At 37.7% G+C, this 22266-nt stretch overlaps 1 long non-coding RNA gene across 1 annotated transcript; it reads left to right on the forward strand.

Moving 5' to 3' along the window:
- The first annotated feature begins 389 nt into the window (after positions 1-389).
- LOC115491133 (uncharacterized) lies at positions 390-21977 on the forward strand. Its single transcript, XR_003957093.4, has 3 exons — positions 390-8444; positions 20002-20076; positions 21313-21977. It is a non-coding gene; the product is annotated as an uncharacterized lncRNA (long non-coding RNA).
- Positions 21978-22266: the final 289 nt, after the last annotated feature.

The raw sequence follows: 22266 nt of genomic DNA on the forward strand, positions 1-22266 counted from the left end.
AAAGAAAAAATGTTAGGTATTTTGTAGTAGTTTTTGACTCTGAAGTCACTACCTTAACATTCAATAAAAGCAATTTTTATAATCAAATGTTCCTAAACACTTGTGCAGGTCTTTTCCACAGAGCTGAAAATTATACAAACCAAATGGAAAATTCTTTTCATAGACTCATACTAAAATAAAGGTGGGGTTTTGGAAACCAGCTAGTTCTAAACAAAACAAGACCAAATATTGACTTGACTTTAGAATTCACTTATTTTCAACAACAGAACAGCTAGTTAATAGGATCCCAAGGAGATGAGTCATGGAGTCACTGTAACATTAAATGCTTACCTTAATTATAAGGCATTTCTCTGAAACAAGTGTTGCTTTCTATCTGTAAGGGATAGCTCACTGTCACTTGAAAATAATGAAGCAACTGCAAGCAAGGGCATTTTCACACTGCCACTAGCTTGTATTTACAACCCCTGTTGAAAGCCAGCTATATCACAAGCCAGAGGGATTATAAAGCTCAGGCTTTGCCATGGAGTGAAACTTCACTGCAGTGAAGCTGCAGGGAAGATGTGTGAAGGGATTTGTACAGTTCAGTGAGGAGCAGTCAAAGACCAAGATTCACCAGTTGTCTGAAACAGACAGGTCAAACAGTTGCTACTTTCATCTATCCATCTGAACGTATATGTTTCAAAGGCTGGAGCCTATTTGTAGGTGGAACATCCTTCTGAGCCACTACAGACTGCAGCTTTGCATATTAAGGTCCACTGAAATTAACACCGGATTTAACACATGTAGAGCAATAAGTCACCAGAGTTCATTAAGAGCTATGCACAGTTTCAGCTACACTTGGCGCACAGTAGAAAATGTACCAGTAAGGTTACACTCAAAAAACAGTGAAGCAGAAACCTGTTAAACTGTAAATCTCCTCCTTCCTACTTAGGATGGGAAGGAAGCAGTAGTTTGGTGTTGTAATGATGAGGTATACTCATCAACGTAAGAATTTGGAACTCCTAGTGGTTGCTTTAACCCTCTACACAGATGTCCCGTCCTTGTTGTTAAATAAACACAGTGTCTTGAATGCAGCTTCATGACATAATGAAAAGCGACAGCACATTAAGTTAGCATACGGGTATTTCTACATATTATGCCACACTCTGGGTTCATTGACATTATCCCATGCTTAAATAAAGAGAATTTAAATGGCCCTGGATGATGGACTGTGCAGAAAAGAAGGAAAGATGCTGACCTTGGATGAAGCAGTTCTACTGGCAGTAATTATGAGGTCCTAAGACCAGATTTGCCTACACAAATCAGATCTCAAAATAATATTTTATAAAAGTCTTCAATCAACTCATGGTCTTTGTTTCCTAGGAGCACAGAACACATGCAAGATTCCCTTGAGAACTCTGCTGAGATTGGACCATTAGAAGAGACCTGGAATTACTGATTGGTAAAAGGGCAATGACTTAGCAGTCATCAAAAAAGCCATGCTGGTTTCTCAGTGTTGAAACTACTCATATTATTGTGATGCAAATACCTTATACCAAACACTAGGAGTCCTGAGAAGAGAATTATTTTTGTTTAACAAGTACATGAAGTTCCTATTAGGGATCAAAGTACGTGGCCTTGCCTGCTAGGGTAGGGACATAATAGTTTACAGGAGCCATCTCATTTGAATGAATCATGGGTATATCTCAACTAATTTGCTTTTGCTGATTCACATAGATCTGCTGCATCACACCCACTGAAGCATGTTTCTGGGGTACACATTGGGCTTTTAAATGCTTTTGGGTTGTTGCAGCTTCGTCGGCATTTCTCCCAGAAAACAGAGTTGGTACTAGCTACCTGTGTGCTGGCATAGGATCTCACAAGCCAACTGACTTCCAGGTAACTTCTTGTGTTACCACTGGCTCTTCCAGATACGTCAGTAGTTTCCATGGACTCCTCCTCTGGCATCTTTTCCAGATGAGGCACAAGTAAGGTAACTGACTTACAAACAATCATAATGGGAGGGTGGTGTCCTCGTGATAGGGTGCATCTTGTAACTAATTTTTATAATTAATAAATTAATAATAATAATGCTCCAGAGACCCATAAAAATAAAACATTAATTTGTATCACAAGAGTCATTACATCAGCTATCACAATTAAGAAAGAAGGGCAAGTTTCAGGCAGATAGACCTTCCTGCATGGAGATAATGAGCACATAGGATTAAATCTCAGAAGAAATTTATTCCTAAAATGGCAGTCCAGTGGTTTACAGGAAATTTCTTTATGGTGGGGGGATTCTTTAATAAAAAGGCAATATCACCCTGAAGAAAAGAAAATAAAATGGGATTGACAGGAGATTTGCAAAGTAAGACAATGTCGAAGTTCAGAAAAGCTTTTCATAGAAGTGTTTTTATATTGAACTTTGAGTTGAACTATTGGTCCCCACAGAAGTAGAACTGGATGCAATGGTGCTGGTGTCTCTCTATCCTATTGATGTAATAGTGAGTTTTTGAGGTTGTGCATCTGGAAAGAGCAGCACTAATTCAGCAATGTTCTTTATATCTCTTAGATCCCCTTCAGGAGAGACAGCTGTGATTTAAAAATTCCTGTGAATTCTCCTGAGTCTAACAGGAGACACACTGTTCTTCCAAGAGGTGCCTAGCACCAGAAGTGTGTGGGCTATCTGGGATCTGACACTCCGTGATAGTTTTTGTTATGCTCTGGCTCCAAACCACTTGTTTTCTTTACTTTCCAATTACTTTTCATTGCAGGGCACAATGCTAGCTCATCGCACAGGAATTTGTTTACTGTTTTCCACTATTTCAAGCCTGTTCCCTGGTTAGTTTTCAACTTGGAAATTACCTTTTTCCACACAGACACATTTTCCCCTCTACAATTCTGATTAGATACTATTTTTTCCACTTTTTGCTTTACTCCCGTAAGTACCTTTACTCCTGATTGAAGAACACCAGTTGGCCTGCAGCTGTATTTTTTGTTATGTTTGAAGGTCCTCTCCAGTTAAGAGGGTGTCTTCTTTGTTGGATGCCTACCAGTAATAACTCAGTGGAGTAAAAGCAGGGAAAATAAGCCAGGCATTTTGAAGTTCGATCTTGATGTAGTTTGTAACTTATTTTTCATTATCTTGGGTCTGCGGGAGTATGCTGTCAGCTTAAAATCAGGTTTTATTCTCTCCTTTCCCCCCACCACCTTGTCATCTTGCTTTTTTACTCCTTTTTCTTCCTGTCTTTCTATGCTATTTTCTTTTCCCCCTCACTTTTCCCAACACCCCTATCACCACCCCCTCCCCACCTTAATGATATTTTCAAAGCATCAGGGGCTGTAGCGAGGAGAGGGATTTTGATATTGTGGTGAAGCTCTAACAGAGTAAGAGTGGGATGTTTAAATGGATTAGCAAGGCAACACATTCAGCATGGGTTTTTCATCCACTCTTCTACCATACTGTTTCCAAACAATATTTCTTCAGTAATTCAATAATTTATTCAAATTATATCCTTTTACAGGGATCAAACCTGCCAAATAAATGTATCAAATTTCCAGGGTTCCCTGTTTTGCCTCTTTCTCCTAGTCAGTGATGCCAATAGCAAGGCTAGCATAGAGGCACAATAGAGGATTTCCTTACTGACCTCATACTTGCTGAATTAAGTCAAATTCCTTCCTTTAAGGCAAATAGATAGGATATTGAGGTTACAATTATGGCACCGAAGGAGGAGGCTATTGAGGTAACAAAGAAATTGCCACTTCAGAATGAAAAGTCACCACAACATGCAAGGAGTCCTTTCAGTTCTTATGACTAAAATCTCAATGGTCTTACATTGCCAAGTGATGTCTGTGCTGTCTTTGCAAACAAAAAGCCCAGCACGCTCTGGGGAGATCCCTGACAGACATGCTGGGCCATGTTGATGATGCATCATCACACGACTGTGAGCATGACAGAGCAGAGAAGTGGAACCAGGCCCTGCATTTCCAGAACACTTCAAGGTGAAGTGTAACATAAATCCTAGCAGCCAACAAGAAAAGCTCTGCTGGAATATTGCACATTAGCAGCTGGAAGACATTACATTACAATTAGAACTCTAAGACTGGTTTGTTTAAGATCTGAGTGCTTCTCTACTTTAGTAGTAAAATATTTTACATCATAATACAGTTTAAAATAGACGATATATATATATAGTCACACTATAGTACATAATCTCCACTCCCACTTGGGAAGGCAGAAATTTAATAACTGTGAAATAACATGCACACACTTCAGATTTATTTAACATTTTCTCTGTCTCTATTAATTTTCTACTTTCTGAATATATAAACCTAGCTAAACTGAATATATGCAGAAAAACAAATTGGGAGGGCTCTGAGGGGTATGTTTTCCTGTTTTAAGCATATAAATCATACAGTGCATCCCAAAATGATGATCAAGATATCTTTGTCAAAATAGGAGTTCTTTAACTATAAAAATAATTACAGTGAGAGATGTGCTAGTTAAGGACAGGTGGTTATTTGCAGCCAACTGTATCTATGTGTATATAAACCAAGTAACCCCCAAGAACTGTATCTGAATTTGTGTGCACAGATTGTATGTGTGAGATGGGAATTACTATTTTAAAATTTAAATTTAATTCATACCTGTCTCCCTTCAAAGGATGCATACAACTGTTATCAGAGCTTGAGCAGGTGTCCTGTGTTGCTTCTGCTGGAACAGAGTTAGAAGTAACCTGGACCTCATAACCTGGATTGCTGAGAGCAGAGTGCCTGGGGATTTAATTCATGCTGTATGTCAGACTCTGCACCTCATACAGTCATATTCCAAAGGGATAGCCAAGACAGAGCACGGAATGAAAACTGATGCGCTGGAAGGAGAAGACTCATTGTAGCCTCATGTCATGGTGGGCACAGAGGAAGTAGATGGTGCCAAACTAATTCAAGCCAGTAGGTACTTCAAAAGGGAAAACATTCCGCCTTTCAAGAAAAATGGCTGGATAATGGTTTTATATTTTTACTTGGATTCAACTGCAAACACTCAGTTCTCAGTGGCATTTATCAGATTGCTTGCTATTCTTTAACCTTATATACTGTAGTTGAGGTGACATGTTTGACTTAAGTCCATCCATTAATTTCTTCTCCTTCTGCAGCTTTAGTGTCTGGTTTCTTAGCACATCTCTTATTCTAATGTATTAGTTAGTGATGTGATAGCTTGAATTCATATTTATTACACTTAGGTGGAGCTGGAAAAATTATTATATTGATCTGAGCTGAAGTTGGGGTTCAGTTTTGACCTTTGACGTACACAGAGTTCCTGCTGATTACAATGAAAATTAGGCATATGCAGCCAAGGCTTAGCATTTGGCCTTTGGTCAGAACGTGTATTTGGTTTTGCTTTCCTCTGGGAATAGAGGTTATGTCAAAAACCTTGCCTATTTGAGACTTGTTTACTTTTGCTGGTCTGAAGCGAGTTTTTTCCCATCATCTGACCCCACCTCAAAGTCACAGAGCTAACTTCTAACTTTGCCAACTGTAGTTCTCCCAGATTGCCAGTACTTTTGCATCAATGATGAGGACAGGTCACATCACCTTGTTGACACAAAGATATGCCTTTGAAATGCAGCCCAGAGATGACACTGTCTGTTTCACAAACACAAGTATTACATCAGTTCTTATTGGAAATTCCCCCCAGTCAGGCACCTAGTGAAAAACAGTGGTTTAACTGTTTAGATGGTACTTAGTTCTGTTTCTACAGGAACTCTTAAACTAAATTAACGACAACATAGTTAAAACTCCCATTTTGCATAATGGAACCAAAAAGCTGAAAACAGCTAAAAGTAATGTTAGTTTGAATGGCTTAAACAGAGCTGCCTAGATTTTTTTTAGCATTTATTTTACTGTCATTCCAACAGAGTGCACAGAAAGTTGAAGGTGAGACAGATTTTTCTCATTCTGGTTCTAGTCAAAGGCACAGCAAGAAATTTCCTGTACCAAGAGCTTACATTGTCTGAAAATAAAACCAGAAAAATTTGTAGGGGAAAAGAAGAATTACTACACAGTTGCTGAGATAAAAACCCCAGGCAAAGAAAGAAGAATGATTTGCTCAGAGTTACCAGAGGCTGAAGTTTTGTGAGGACCTCTACTCACTGCTCCTGAACAAAGCACCAGAGTATTTTTCCACTCAAGTTTTGCTTCTTGAAGTAACATTTGATAGCATGCATGGCAGAATATAAATACACAAAACACAAATCAAAGTAGTTCTGATTAGCTGTGGTTTATGTCTACCCATTGTGTGTTTATGTCCCCCATAATGGAGGTGAAAATAGCTGCACAGAACAGTAACATAGATCAACTTTTTAAGTAGTTATAGAAGCAGAACTGGGACACACGTGAGGAAGAAGAGAATCACATTTACTGGTAAAAAGAGGGTTTGGATGAAGTTTTGAGACATCCTTACTCACCTGACCACAGTTACTGCTGGGCTGAGAGCACCACAGAATAGGGCTATGTAAAATACTCTAAAGCTTATGACAACCAGTCCACATAGTATTGATTAAAAGGTATACATTTCTGGAGATATTTTGTGCAACTTACTATGAATTTTTAAGGCACTTTAACTGAATTTAGCAACATGCTTCTGATGGTAGAATAGTCCTTTCCTGTAGCAACCTCTAAGTCAAGTTTTGGAATCACCTGAATTCTAAAAAAAACATGGAGAAAATTGAATTTGAAAGAATGGTGGTGTTTACATGTGTTTACATATGTATGTACAAGACATAGGTGCATGCAAAGCAGAAAGCAAGGATTGTAAGGCATCATAATTTAAGAAGGTAGGGCCCAAAGAGGCTTCCTTTTCAATACAAGGGGAAATTTTCATTCTGAATTTTTAAGTTTTGTGAGATTGATTTCTTTTTTTTGATCTTGGCATGCTACTTGTGCAGGCCTGCCAAAGTGATGGCTGCATGCCTTCAGGCAAAGTTCATTTCCCTGATTTTCCTCTGAAAACATTTAAAATAGTTCTCCTTTTTAAGATTAGTTGGTTTAAGTTTTTGTAAGAAAGAGTTTAAAATTGGAAGAAAATTCGCTGTCTATGTCTTCTACTCAATGTTCTCTTCTTCTCCCACTGTGCTCCTAAAATCTTGTGCATAAGAAGTATGAAAATTGTAATTGTTTGGTTTTGGTTTTGGTTTTTTTTTGGTTTTGTTTTTTTTTTTTTAAGAATTGAAACAATTGGAGAAATGTAGGCTTTATGGAACACAACATAATAGCAGTTATTACTCATAGTTAGGCTGTGAAGAGATCCATTGGCATCTCTGTTGAGAGACTGATGACACCAGCAGAGCTTTGCTAAAGAAATGTGAGAAAACACCTCCTTAATTAGGACCAATTCTGGGAGCAGAATGATGTAAGGGTTTTGTGCCAGACTGTCAGAGTCATATTCTCTCTAATGGTTTAAAAGTTTAAAAGAACATGAAGGGCAAGAAGATCTGTCCTGAGTCAAGTAATGGAGGACCACCTGAATAGGTGAAAACTCTTGAAAAAACGGTGGGCCTCTTCCAGAATTTACAGACTGAGCAATGTGGCAAAACTACTGGGCACCCAGAGAACAAAATGTCACACAAGTTTTTGTCAAAATGCTGATTGGACATGTACATTTATGAGTAGCTTGCTAATCCCTTTTTGCTGCTTCCCTCATCTTTTTACTATCTTTCTCCCTTTTGAAAAATAATCATCTTGATATTTCTATGGATTCAATTATTTCACATTTATTTGACATGCCAGAATATTTGGAAACATTAAATTAGATAAATGCTCTCATACTAGAGAGACAATTCAAATGCTAATGTAGCCATAGACCCTTTATTCCTGGTACATTATTATATGGTGAATATTAGGGCTGACTCTGCCTCACTCGCTATATATGCATTCAAAAAGTCCACCTCTGAAATGGAAACACTTCTAAGTATTTTGGCCCATGTAAATGCCAAGTTGTTTCCATGTATTTGAAAGACAAAGTCCAGCATGTTGACCCTGCAATATCCAGGTAAATGTTTTCATAGAATGATCAAGGTTGGGAGAGACCTTCAAGTTCATCAAGTCCAACCACCAACCCAGCACTGCCCTAAACCCCTAAAACACACCACCCAATGCCAGACCCAGATGGCTCTTGAACACCTCCAGGGATGGTGACTCCACCACCTCCTTGGGAAACCTATTCCAGTGTCTGACCACCCTAACAGTGACAATTCTTCTATACTATCTAATCTGACTCTCTCTTGCCTCAGCCTAAGGTCATTTCCTCTTGTCTTCTCCCTGCAGGCACTGTAGTGGATGCAGGCCCTGACTCACCACAACCCCCTTACAGGGAGCTGCAAACAGCAATGAGATCCTCCCAGAGTCCCTTCAAGGCTCCCCTTTCAAAAGGACAAATTGAAAAATGAAAGCTCAAAATATTAAAAAAGGTAGAAGTAGCAGCTGTTTCATGGAAACATTGCATCATTTCTTTTAGTAGGCAATTATGTGTAAATACTGCTTAAAAATGTGAAATAGCTTTTTGTTAGAAGATGTAAAACCCAAAATACTTGCCTATTTTCTCTGAGTTTTTTTTCTGGTTTATATTTATTGTATAGAAAATAATATCTCATTACTTAACAAGGTCCATCTCTTCAACTTTTCCTTTTTTATGCCATAGAATTTTTAAACATAAACATTTTAACTTTGCTCTTATTTCATTGAAATTATTTGGGAGGAAACAAAACACCTAACGGAAACTAACCTCTTTGTTAGATGGCATGCTGATGAGGACGGTAGAAATATCTATCCTGAGTTCAGGGGTCAGAGTTTGAGTGGGAAAAAAAATATTTTTCTTTCTTGCCTTAATTTCTGAAACTCAATAATCTTTCAACAAAAGACCCTTTAGATTTGCAGTTATTTGGGACTGAGGAAGAGGTGCTCAATTTCACTGTGGGCTCCTTCCAGCCAAAGATATAACTCAGCACCTTCTACCAGCATGCAGAAAAAGAGTTGTCAATCAGCAGTTAAATACGGACATGAATAGTGCCTTTGTCAATATTTCTGTTCTGCCTTTGAAAGCACACAAGCCAAAACAAAAAATCTTTTGACAATGTGTGAAAAACAAAACTGAAAAGCTTCCACAACCTTTGGCAGCTAGAAAGCTGCCCATATAAATTCTTAAAAATTGAATGGAATTTGTCAGGTGGAGGAAAGCTTATATTCTGAGAGCTGACTATCAGGTAGTTCAGCAGTGCAGCTGTGTGTCTTAGAGAAGTATTTCTTAGATGTGTCAGTTTGCTGGTTGCGTTTTTATTCACAATCATGAAGCACTTGCTGTCATCATTGTATCCATCTGAAGCGCATTAGCAAGACACTGAGTTTCCTCATCTTCAGTCAGATTTGATACATTCTAAGCTCTGCCAAATAAATCCCCAAGCAGGGTGATTTCCTTACCCAGAAGAAGAAGGATTTGAGTTTGTGTTGTTTTCTCTTTAAATTCTGAATGTTCTTGGTGTCACATACTCAAGATGACTCTTTGGTAGCACCAGCAGAAAGCATAAATCAGGCTTAGATAAAATATTTTTTTGTGTAATGTCCTAATTCAATTAAATCACACAAGCATATCTCCAACTTTAAATACAGAGATGATTTGATGATATTCAAGTGAAATGCTGCCCAGCTTCTGAAATGTTTTGCTTGTTCTCCATGCTGCACTGGAGCTGTTAGCAAAGCCTTTCTGAGTGTGAAGTGCAGAGAGCAGAGATGGAGACAAAGAAAAAGAGGCATTTTTTTTAAGAGGCAGTAGGAAAACAAAATTTCACACACACAAAGAATACACTTTTCATACACATAAATTTAAAATAATCTTTATTGGATAGTGTCAAGGACAGGTATTGCAGAAAATATTGCAGGCAGTGACTAACTAAAGAGCACTGGGACAGAAGTGGAACAGTTATCTCTGAGTTGCACAATCACACTTGCAAAACTGAATATTCAGACTTGTTCAGATAAAAGGGCACATAGGCCAAAGCTGCCAATTTATCTACTGCTTTTATTCTCAGTTGTCTTGGATTTTAACTTTCACCAGTGATGTCAGGAAGATTATTAGTAACTATGTAATATCTAGCAGACTCGAAAGCACCATCACTGCTCAGTCTGCTCAGAAGCTGCTGAGTGTCCAAATTCTCTCAATGAAACTAAACTAAGACTTTGTGTCCGAGTTTATTGTCAGAAAATTGTTTTTGCTTTAGTTTTTTTTAACAGGGTAAACTACTTTGTGCTCACATGCAACAATATGGCGGTTCTTTTTTAATCATCTGGCATCTTCTGTCTATGAGCTAATACCTTTCCAAGAGCACATCTGTTATAGAACTGTTATGATTTCAGCAGTTACCTATAATTACATCAACAACTTCCTCTGGATAGTAAATGTTCAGATTTACAGCTGATTTAACCTGTGTCTTTTATCTATAGGTCAGTCAAGATCAGCTCAGCTCACTGAGATTTTTAAATTAATTAATCTTGGTAAAATTCCAGTTTATTTATACTCAACATTGTTTATATTAGAGTAGCCCAGGTGACTACCTCTAGGTGCACTTGCTAGGAAGGTCATCAATTCACTGATCACTAGGAAAAGAAAGAAATTCCCTGACATGCCAAGCCAGCAGCACTGGAAAAGGTAGACAGAAACTCTAGGGCCTTTGAAAAATGGGGAATGCAGAATGCATATAAGTGACTGCAGGTGCCATGGAGGGATCTCTTTTCCAAAAAGAGATTCTCTTGGATTCTTCCAAGAAGATTCTCTTGGAGCATAACAATAACAATCTTCTGGAAACCTATGACATGTGTGAATAATTGGGTGGAGAACTAGCCTGCAGCTTCTGCTAAGGAGAATACTGATAGGTAGAATGCAGGCTGGAGTAAACCTTCTCAGAATTAAGAGGTATAACACATGGTCTTAATTTAAAGCAGATCAATGCAGGTTAGCTTGAACAGGAAGAGACAGATGTAAACTTTGAGGTAGAAGGAACTTCCAAATGCTGCCTGAGAATATATGCATGTAGATAGATGGAGAGATACATACATAAACATTTAGCATCCAAAAGGAATTGTAGGGCTTTAGATAACATTCTGTAAAGGTGTGGTGCATGAATCTATTGTTTCTCATGGCAGGGATGCTTCCAGCCTTCCCTTTATAATGTAGTAGAACTGGTGGCTTGGAATGAAGAGCAGAAAATAACTGAGTGAATCTTGTTATTTATGCTGGTGTGATATTCTTACCATGGTAATTTAAAACATACACTTAAATTCTTAATTTTCAGTCAGTTCTTATGGAAAAATACATTTTTTTCCTAGATCTTTATCTAGGATATGTAGTTATTTTGTACACTGAAGTCAGTGAAGTAACACTGACCTAAGTCATCTGAGCTTTAATCCTGCCTGTGGCTGGAAGCCCAGTGTTTCCTTCCAAAGCTTTGAAGTAGCAGAAGAAAATGCATTAGACAAAAATTACATTTCAGTTTTGAAACAGAGACCATTTATTTTGTTTGGCTTTGGTTTCTGGGGTTTTTTTTTCCCATTTATTAGTGTATTTATGAATTATTCAACATCTACCAAAGGTGCTACTGCAGCTGAAATGGTAATTAATTATATATCAGAAGACTGTTTGGGCTGTGCATGCATTGATAAGTAGGATAACACAGTAGGAGTGAATCTATAAAGTAAAAAATTTTGTGGGTATTCCACAATACATTAATTTCAGTAGGTTTTATTTTAGATTGATCCTCCTCTGATTCTGTTGCTCATTAGTGGCTGAAGCAGTCTAGGGGCACATCTTCTGGGTTGCAGTTACCTGCAGGTAATGCAGATAATATGCTTTGAGCACTCTTTGTAGGTGGGAAAAATTGGGAGATTTTCTTTGAACTTGTGCTTCTGGTCTCACCTACAATGCAGTGTAGAAGGATGGTTTATCATTCTGTCCTGAAGATAAGCCATCAGTTTTCCATTTCCATAAGTGCAATCTGTGTATGGTCTTGCAAGTTCTTCCTTTGTTAAAAGACTTCCTACTGGATTATAGGTAAATTTGCTTGCAAAAGGATTTTTTTCTGAGCTGAAGTAAAACATATCTAGTGTATAGCATTGTTTACACTCTTCTGAGGCTTCCCAGAGAACAGCTGTTTCTTACTTTTGAAGTGTAGTGAAAAGGAGACAAATCTGGCAGAAAAACTCAGAGGAGGTGGTAATGGCTTAGAATTTGTGCTCCCTTCTTCAGGCAAGGTGTTTGACTCAAAGAACTTGAAACTGGTGCTGGGCAAGCTCACCGAGGCAATACAAATATCAGTGATTGGAATTTCCAAAGAACTGACCAATACATTTTTATCTGGAGAGAAAATTACTAAGCTATGAAGTTCTGTATGTCTTGAGTTACATACTTTCATTTTTGATGTGACCAAATGACCAACATAATTTTTCGCAAAAGCAATAACTTCTCAAAAGCTTTTTCTATCTCTATTGCTTTTTCACAAAAGCAGTAACTTCTGAAATCAGAAGACAGTTAATAAGAGATTGCTCTGAAGTCATTAAAGCAATTAATCAGTATGCTTATTTGACAATAATGCTTCCTGGAGTAAGTCTGAAATCACTGTTAGCCCTGATATCACAGTTGGTGAGAGCACTTTCCAGAGGGTAGCTGGAGGTGGCCCTGGCAGCTGCACTGAACTGTCATGCTGCACATTCCATGGTTTAAACAGTAATTTATTTTGCAATCCCTGCATCATCAACTCTGGGATGTTTGTCCATAATGTTTAATGTTTAAAGAAGTCAATATTTAAAGAGACCTGTTTTCAGCAAATAAAAGCTCTTTGTTGCTTTAAAGTTAATATGTCACACATTCTGATGGTGATACAGAGCAAGAACTGTCACCCACAAAGTGTCAGTGCCTTTGTTAAGATAAGAAATTATGGTGCCAAATGAACCACTAGAGAAAAAGACTGCTTAAAACTTCTGGCACAGTTTGTGAGTATCTTAGTAAAGTTCATTAGAGCTTAAAGGAAAAAATCCATCTGTTAATTCTATTAAAGACATGCAGGGGAACAAAAAAGTGTGAGTCGCACAAAACAGGCTATATAGGATTTGCCAGTGTAGAGAAATCTGCTGCTCTACCTTCTTCTACAAGCCAGCATGGGAATAAACAGGCATGTGGGACACACTGCTGCTCCCAGCAATGTCTGTAAGAGCTTACACAGTACCTTCCTTTAGGATCTCTGCTTTGAAGTATCATGGTATGCTTGGCATTGAACTTCCGAAAGGGATGCTGGAATAACCACAATAACAAATTTGTGGGTTGTGCTGTCCGCAGGGGAAGGTGATGACCATAAAATCTGGTACTACAGGCACAGAAGTCACAATGTACACAACTGCAGGGTAATATGAGCAAAGAAGTAAAGGGTTGGTGAACTCCTTTCCTGCGCTGGTGACTCGAGGTTGGCAGGCTTCGCATCTGCTAACCCTGCTGCTTCTAGATCACCCCCCTTTGCCTGACAGGGCTTTCTGCTGCCAAGGTCTGTGGCAGCGATGCTGGGAAGTACAACCCGCCTTCTCTCCCCTCCCACGCAGAGGAGGAGCGCTGCCTTAAACAGGAGATGGGCAAAAGAACTCTGAGAAAAATCCATAGTTACCAGAGTCTTGAAGACCTGTATGCACCTCTTAATTGAAACTCCTAGGAAGATTAGTGAGAGGACTTCTGAATTTATACCATTCATTGCATAAATACAAACATAAAATTTATTCTGACTTGGGGAAATTCACACCTACAAACAAACAGAAAATCATACCACTGTTTTGGAAAAGCACCCCTTTTATCAGCAATTAGTTTATTTAAAGGTTCGGGTTAAATGTAGTGTATTTGTTGTGCAAGCACAAACTATACCAAAAACATTCTTATAATTTTATTTTTTCTGATTTCTCAGAATCTGTAGCCATTTGTTTACAGATACTCTACACAGTTCTGATAATTCTGGGATAAGGGGAGACGTTAAAAACCACGTTGGCTCTTAACAAGGAAGTTTGGCGTTTTAAGCTGATGCGATTTTCACTTATTGAAAATCACATCAGACAAAAGCTTTCTGTTACTAGAAATATTTTTGTTTGTTTGTTTCAAGGGAGGACAAAATACAGCTTAACACTACTAAGCACCATTTCTAAAGAAATGGGGGATATAATTTGTTTCGGCAACCTAAGCTTTGCAAGCTAGATCCTCCATAGTCCCTAAAGGCATTAATAATTTCTTGTAAATAGAAAAGAGAAACAAACAAGACTTATGAAATCATCTCAATACTCAGGTCTCTGCACTCCCTCTCTCTCTGCACTCTCTGTCTCCAGACCTCAAAATGCTGTGAAGCCAAGGCAAGTTGCCAAGAGTTTCACACCCAGTGCTGAACTGGCATAGAGTCAAAGGTTGCTAGTCACATTTGGATGCCAAAATAGAGTACTGCTCTCACTACTGGCTTTTACATGTCCTTTTACAAAGCTAGATACTTTGCAATCTTTGCCTCTTATTCAAGCTTTCATTGCTTGCTTTTGAAAGTTTTCCTTGAGTGCTAATCTTGCTGCTGGTAAGAAAGCATCTTGCGTACTAAAATATTCCTCTTCAGTAATAGTTGTCAATGTCCCTCTTCTGCAATGGGAAGTACATGCTTCAAGTGTTGCATGCTCTGTATATCTCAGCAGTATCAGCTCAGTGCTATTCAAGCCTGCTCTTTGGTCCACATTCACCATTCAGCCACACTGAGCCAACCTCTAAAGCTCCACTGAGAGGCTGCCTCAGTCTAAGCTCGACAGCTATGTCTGATGGAGACAGACTGCTCTTTCTTACAGCCCCCAAACACATCCAGAATTCCACTCAGAACTGTAGCATGTTAAGTGCAATACTGCTCAGTCAGTGCACAGCATTGGCCCTCAGTAACACTGTATGAATACACTCAGTGACTGACCACTGCAATTAAAAAAGCCACAGGCCACACCAGCTAGGATCTGTTCCTGAGCCCTGGTCACAAGTAATATCTGCCCTCAGAAGATACCATACTGGGACAGCAAGATGTTTGACCCATAATTTGCAAGCATACTTTTGGAACACCAGTTAGCAACTAATAATTCACAAACTTCACTTTAAGGTCAGAAATGTTCCTACTGAACTGTGTTAAATGCTTTGGGATCAGTCACCTGAGTGATGCTATGAGCTCCCAGATCTAACTAAAGTTCTTCTCTTTTATAAAAGTGTACATGTATCAAAGCACCTGACAAAATGGCAAATTGACACCCTGTCAATGGCACTTTAATATGATGCTCTCTTCTCTGGGAAAAGCAAGAAAATCACAGAAAACTCGATGTAACATTATTTTTGGGGATGTCCATATCCAAGGGGCCACCAGAAGCAACCTATACAACTGAGTAGATGTCTCCTTGTACCAGTGCAGAGTTAACTTTGGCAATGGGGGGAAAAAACACTGCAGCCTGTGGGGAAGTATTTAATCTCTGTTCTCGTGTGCAATTCTCAGCAACACAGCAAAAGGAACACGCACTACAATTAATGATTCACACATTTATAACTCTTGACCTTTGTTAGCCGAAAAACCTAAGTAAACCAATCTCTACACTTAAATTTCTTGTAACAGCTGTGAATAAGACAATTGTTTTAAAAAAAAGTTGGGCTGCTTATTTGGAAGGATAACTGGTTTAATTCTTTAAGGTAACACAAAGCAGGAATACAGGAACAGTCAGATGGAGTTAAAAAATAAGGCAAGCGGTAACTGCTAAAACAAAATCTAAAAAGCTATTTAACTTGTGCTGCACACTTCAATTTTGCAATGATAAAAATTGTTTGTTTATCTCATCCAAGAAACTGTTTCCTCATTTCCTGTTACAGCAAACAGCTGACTAGGTGAAAAGGGTTGATCAGTAATTTTGAGGATTATAACTACATCATTGATCTGGTTCCCAGTTAATGGTCATTAAAAAATCTGTTATCTTTGCAGCAGTTCATTGGACAGAACACACTATTTTGACTATTTCCAACCCTTAGGATGGCTGACATGTCCTAAAAGAATATGCAAAATACATATATATTCTTTTTAATCACTGCCTCTTTTGGCTTTATCCACACACTAAAATGAACAAAGTCTGACACTAAATTTTATGTTCTTGAACAAGAGCAGGGCTCCTTTTCTCAGTACATCTCATTAAAGCTCCTACAGCTTGTATCTAGACTTTTGTCTTATGGCAGCAATGTATGCCTCGTATTTTGCAGTAACATAGGGCATAATGATAATTTAGAAGCATATTTGTGTCAGGCTAGCAAGGGAAAGCCAATGAAGAAGTAATGTTATTAGGAGAAATAGTACATCTCACTCTCAAGAACTCAGTGTTCTGTGAAGTGCCAGTGAAGAAATTCCTATCCAGTTTTAGCATTCTGCTTTAGAGACCAAAAGTAAATTGGGATCCATAAGCACTGTGGATTCCTGTAGCTCCACCTATTATCTATTACTGCCAGATGAAAGCTTTTAACTGAGTAAATCAATTTATGCTTATATATTTGAGTCAAATATGCTTGACAGTGCACGCTCTGCTGATTAAAAAAAGTAGCTTAATCAGCATAAATGCCTTGTGTGCAAGAACCCAGAATCTCACGGGAAACAGACTGCAGCATTTCAGCTGGGGAAAATGGCTGTTGTCCAGATCACCAGTGATTTGGAAGGTTGTTTCTGTGTGGACACATTAAGTACACATAGAGGTATATAAGGCAATGGCTGCTGGATGACATTGGAGCTCTATGTCCACAGAAAGGGTCAGAAAATTAATTGCTGGAGCGGTTTTAAGGGGGAATGGAAGGAAACTTGTTATATCACCCTGAAAAGTGTAACATTCAAACAATGAATAGGGGTGCTCACACAGCAATTACTTAGAAGTAAAAGCTTACCATTGTGGCTTCCTGCATAGAGACACAATGTAAATAATTGTTTGTGTCTTCTCCAAGATTTTACTTATGACAATTTGTTATTGAAGACAATTAACAGTTATACCAACAAACAAACCCTCCACTCCAAATATTTTAAATAACCTAACGAAGGTTATTTTTCTCTTCCAAAATAAATTTTTGCACTTCTCTATTGTGGAGTCACTATTGCCTTTGCTCTTCATGCTCAGGAACTCAAAAAGTAAAGAGGTTCTTCATTTCTGAAGTGAAATAACACAGACTTAAGGCTAATTTAGAAACAAACTTGGGACCTCCCTCAAGCCAGCTGCCCTAGGATACAAAGATCTAGTGTTCTTCACTTTCAGGACTGAGACACAAGAAGAAGAAAGGAATAGCTCTCTTTAATTTTACTTAAGTATTACTTGTGTATTTCCTTAAATAGAAGGGAAACAATGTAATCTAAAGCATCTCAAAATTGTTTTCTTTGACTTTAAATTGCTGGCAGTTTGAGTTAAGATTATTTACTAACATGAGCCTCAGTGTTGTGCTCCAATCGATCCCTTCAGTGCTGTAACTACCGCTTTGTTACTGCAGTTACCTACTGATATTGCACCCACTGGGTATTTAGGCATAAAATCTGGTCAAAAGGCATTAATGGGAATTTTGCTACTTTCTTTGCAGTCTAGAGTTCACTTGCAGCTTGTTGAATCACTATTTGATTTTGTTTGCTTGTGTTTGCTTGTTTTTTTAAATGGGGCAAGATGCAATTAATTGCTACATATCACATTAATACTTCTGATGACTCCATTGATAACTGATGATTTATGCCTGCGGTTTTCAAACTATGTAATATGAGAAAACTTTCATTTTCTGTTTTCAGTATTGCTGCTTTTTGAGAAGAAACATTTCTTGTTAATGCACCTAAATGGGTCTAAAAAAAAAAAAATAAAGGAAAGCATAACAAGAAAGAAACATGCTGTTTCTAAGTAGTATGCAACAACAGTTGCTAAAGCCACATCAGCAGGACAGAAGAGCACCATACCAGGAAAATGAGCAACTAACCCCTGGAGACCTTGCTCTTGATATGTTGGAAGAGTATCTGAATATTATTATTAGTAGTATATTATATATGAATGGATATATGTATATGAATATTATTATATTATCATAATATTTATGTTTATGAACATAAATATTAGCCTAATATATTCAAATCTATCTTCTTTGTAAAAGTGACTATTTTCTGGAAAAACTGATTTGTGTGAGTGAGCCTCAGAATAAATGATCTCTGGTGTTTTCTCATTAAAGTAAATAATCATCCTTTTTTCTAGCTGTACTAAAGATTTCTTTTGTCCAGTGGAACAGTGGTTCTTTCTCTCTTTTTGTCAGCGAATCAGGGAGAATCCCTTCTTCAGATTAGAAGTATGTGTATTGGTATATTGTAATACAACGTAAGAGACAGATCTTCTTGAACCATGACAGTATATAAAATCACTGCTCTGGGTCACTTAATTTTATTAGAAATGAGAGTGCAGGATCCTTCTTTCCCCAAACTCACAATTTCTGATTACTTTCACTTCTCCATCTTTCATTAATATTTCAATTTTGCAAGGCAAACATAAATCTGCTCAGTTTGCAAATGACTTAGCAATTGCAAGCACAAATGTCCCATTATACAACTGCATTTGCTTCCTATTTTAATCAGTGCAACAATTTTGCAATTGTATAAATGTCCAATTACAAAACCTGCTGATATGAAAGATGATAGAGAAACCTTCACTGTTGACATGCCGCTACCCTCCAGCTGAATATATCATGCTCAGTGCTATAGTTCTTGTCTGTAATAACACCCTACCTAGTTCACCTGTTTACGCTCTAAGAAATGTGCTGAGTTGTAACTTTTGTGCCCTTTTGAAGATGCAAGAGAGGACAGAATGTGATGTCTTCATTCAGGTGACCTCTGCAGGTGCAGAGGTAATCAGTTTGCTGCATTAGATGTATCATGTATTGATCCATGGTAACATTTAGCTATCTCCACACTCAAGATCCTTTCAGACTGGAGGTAGCTGACCTCACAGTGAAAGAATTAGCTATTTCTAGAGAAAGAAAAAGGGTTGTTTCCCCTGCTTATGTTTCTTTAATTTTTTTAACAGATTATTTCAAAACAATAGATTTTTCTCCATTCTCTATGTAACACTAATAAAATAGAGAAGTCTTGTTGAGGACTGCCATCCTGGATAACTCTTCCCCTCAGATTATGGCTAATATTCTGAAAGTCAGCACAAGGAGGAATGGCATGCATGTCCTCTGACATACACAGAAAGTTAAAAATTATCAACAACTAGCGACAATCTACAGAGAGATATCAACACTTTTGAAAAGGAAAAGAACACACACACATATATATATGGAGGGGGGAGTAATTTCAGAAAGTTCCCTCTCTAATTTTTAGACTTAATATTATGAAAGTATTACTCACAGTTTCAGGGGCTATTTTATTTCTTGTTCAAGCTAAAAACAGCTTCAAGAATGCAATGTATGCATATTTAACATGCTTATTCCAGGAGGGAAACAGAGGTTTTTTTGTTTTCATGTTCTCTCACTTTTTTCAGCATCTAGTATATTATATGCAAAGGGTGTCTGTGAATGAAGGATTCCACCAGTTCTGTTTGTCATCATATTGGTGTCCAGACCTGCAGACTGCAGTAATCATGATTACTATCCTTTTTGCAGGTACAGCCCTACAAATTAAACCCCTCACTAATTAGTAATAATATCAACCCAGGGACATAAATTCTAAGCCAAAAACTATAGCAGAATGTATACTATAAGCATGTAAATTCCAGGGGAAAAAAAAGTTCATGGGTTCATTGCAACCTCCCTACAGCTTTTTCTACAAATTTCTTCAATTTCAACATCAATATTTTGCAATGTAACTATAGGTGTAATTTTTAAAGTCCACGTGTGACTTTCAAAAATGGAAGCTGTACTCTAAATGAAGGCCTCGAATTTCTCAAAATATTTTATTTTCTCAGCAGTGTTTCCTGATGTCAGCCTTCCATTTCATCTAATTTAGAAAAAACTGTTTTGAAAATCCTGCCTGTACCATGGTAAGTTATTAAGCAAATTAAAACCATACTATGACTATGATTAAACCAGACCTTGGTTTTTATTTCTGTATATAATGTTACAACATAGAGAGCTTTCAGTCTATCTTATTTTTGTATTGAAAATGTGTCACAGTATCCTAACTAGTACAAAGATGCTGGAAAATAAACAACTGCAAGTTTCTGGCACTAAGATGATCTACAAGCACTTAAAACTTTAGAATAAATACATGTCCTAGGAAACTGACTTTTGTTTCTGCCGCTCACTCATCTTCATTAGTATCCTAGCCTTTCTTCTTCTGCCCATAAGCAAATCTAACTGTTGAAGCAAACCCTTGTATTCTTGGTCTTGCTTCCCTACCACAGCCACTTTAGAACTCTCCATTGTCTGCTTTAAAATGCCTCTATCACACCAGACCAGGTTTGTCAGATTATCTGTTTACCACCTTGGCTAACAAAACAAATTAACCTTTTGCACTGAAAGCATCTGAAAGAACCTGACAGAGCATCTAGGACACAAAGCATATTGCAAAATTATCAAGTCACTAAAAGCATCTTTTGAAGGCAGCTGTGGATATATGTGTAATTTTACTGACTGGCATAAGGACACTATCTTTTCATGTCTGTGATTAACTACCAGCCATCATTAAAGATTTCAATACATAATTCAAAATATAGCATGGAAATCCCTCTGGTTTCATAGTCCATACTGGTATATAACCTGGTTATCTATTAACCTAAGTGATAGCTACCTGTCTTACATGAATGTGATAGGTCCTGCGGTATCTTTATAGAGACAAATAATAAACATTACAAGTTTGGGTGGATTACTTATGCAAATAATTTGAAAATATCTTTAGAAGGGCTAGATGAGTTGATAACCCAAGAAATTACAGGAAGTGGAAACAGAAAATATGAGACTGGAATAAAAGCCTGAAGAGAGAGAAAGGCAGCAGGTTTTGCTGTCCACAACATTACTGTTTTCTTGTGCCCAGGATCCAGTAAAGAACAGCAGCAACAACAATCAATCCATTAAAACCTGGCATCATACTTGTTCGTTATTTCTTTCAAAAATTATGCCCCCCTCAAAAAATAGGCATTGCCTGGTGGATATCCTCATTTATCAGATTTTATGACAGGACTTGTATTACTGTTTTCTCCTAATAGAATGGCAGATGAGCAGCAAATGCTGATGGCAATATCACCTCTAATATAACCTGGTTTTATACTTCTTCACAGGTTTTTGTCTTCCACACAACTGACAGCTGAAGCCAGTTCAAAAAGGATGATTAAAGCTGGAATAGGTATGAAGCCAAGTTTCCTCCTGGCTTCTCTTCTTCCTGCTGTGCCCCGTGTGGCTGGCAGAGCTTTGTCATTCTGGAACAGAGGCTGCTGGAAGTGAATTCTTCATAAGCAGAATGGCTTTTGTTCAATTTTGACTCAGGCTTCCAGCCCAAACTCTTGAGTAATCTGTGCTGAGAAAGCTGTCTGCGTACAAGGTTTGTGTTGGTTTTGTTTGTTTGTTTTTTGAGTTTTTCAATTGGTTGGTTGGTTTTTGTTGTTGTTGCTCTTTTCTAGAAACTTCCAGTCAGATTCAATCTGCAGTACAGAGAACCATTTTCTGAAAGACTGTGTTCTGTGCAGAGGATCTTTACTATCAGCCTTGTGCTAGTATATTCTTTGAAAATTACAGGAAATTGGGCTTTAGATTTAGATACCAAAAAAATTATTCTTAGGTTTCTATACCTCTATTCCTTTATGTGGGTGAATTGTGGAACAAATCAGAGAGGCATACTGCATTATTTTACTTCATGTCTATTAATTAATGTATTCATTTTTTTCCCTGTACAAACAGGTTACAAAAATGGTGTTTACACATTAAATTTTTCTTTCTGAAAAAGGAACATGTGATTCAATGGCTCATTTTCTGTCACAGTCATAATTTCATCATGTGAAATCCGAAGTTGCTCTCTGTTCTAAAATAGTCAGCATGTTCCTCATCTTTTTGTGGAGATGCAAGAAGCCAAATAGTTTTATGGGTTTTATAAATCCTTTTCCACTTCTCTTGGTACAACTTCCAGAATTCAGTATCTGCAATGTCTTTGCACAAGTCTACAAACTGAGACACTCTTTAGCAATATAATTTTTTGGGTGCACTTATATCAGCACAATGTTCACAGTGCATTTTGTGTA

This window comes from Taeniopygia guttata, chromosome Z (assembly GCF_048771995.1).
Source record: "Taeniopygia guttata chromosome Z, bTaeGut7.mat, whole genome shotgun sequence".
Taxonomy (NCBI): Eukaryota; Metazoa; Chordata; class Aves; order Passeriformes; family Estrildidae; genus Taeniopygia; species Taeniopygia guttata.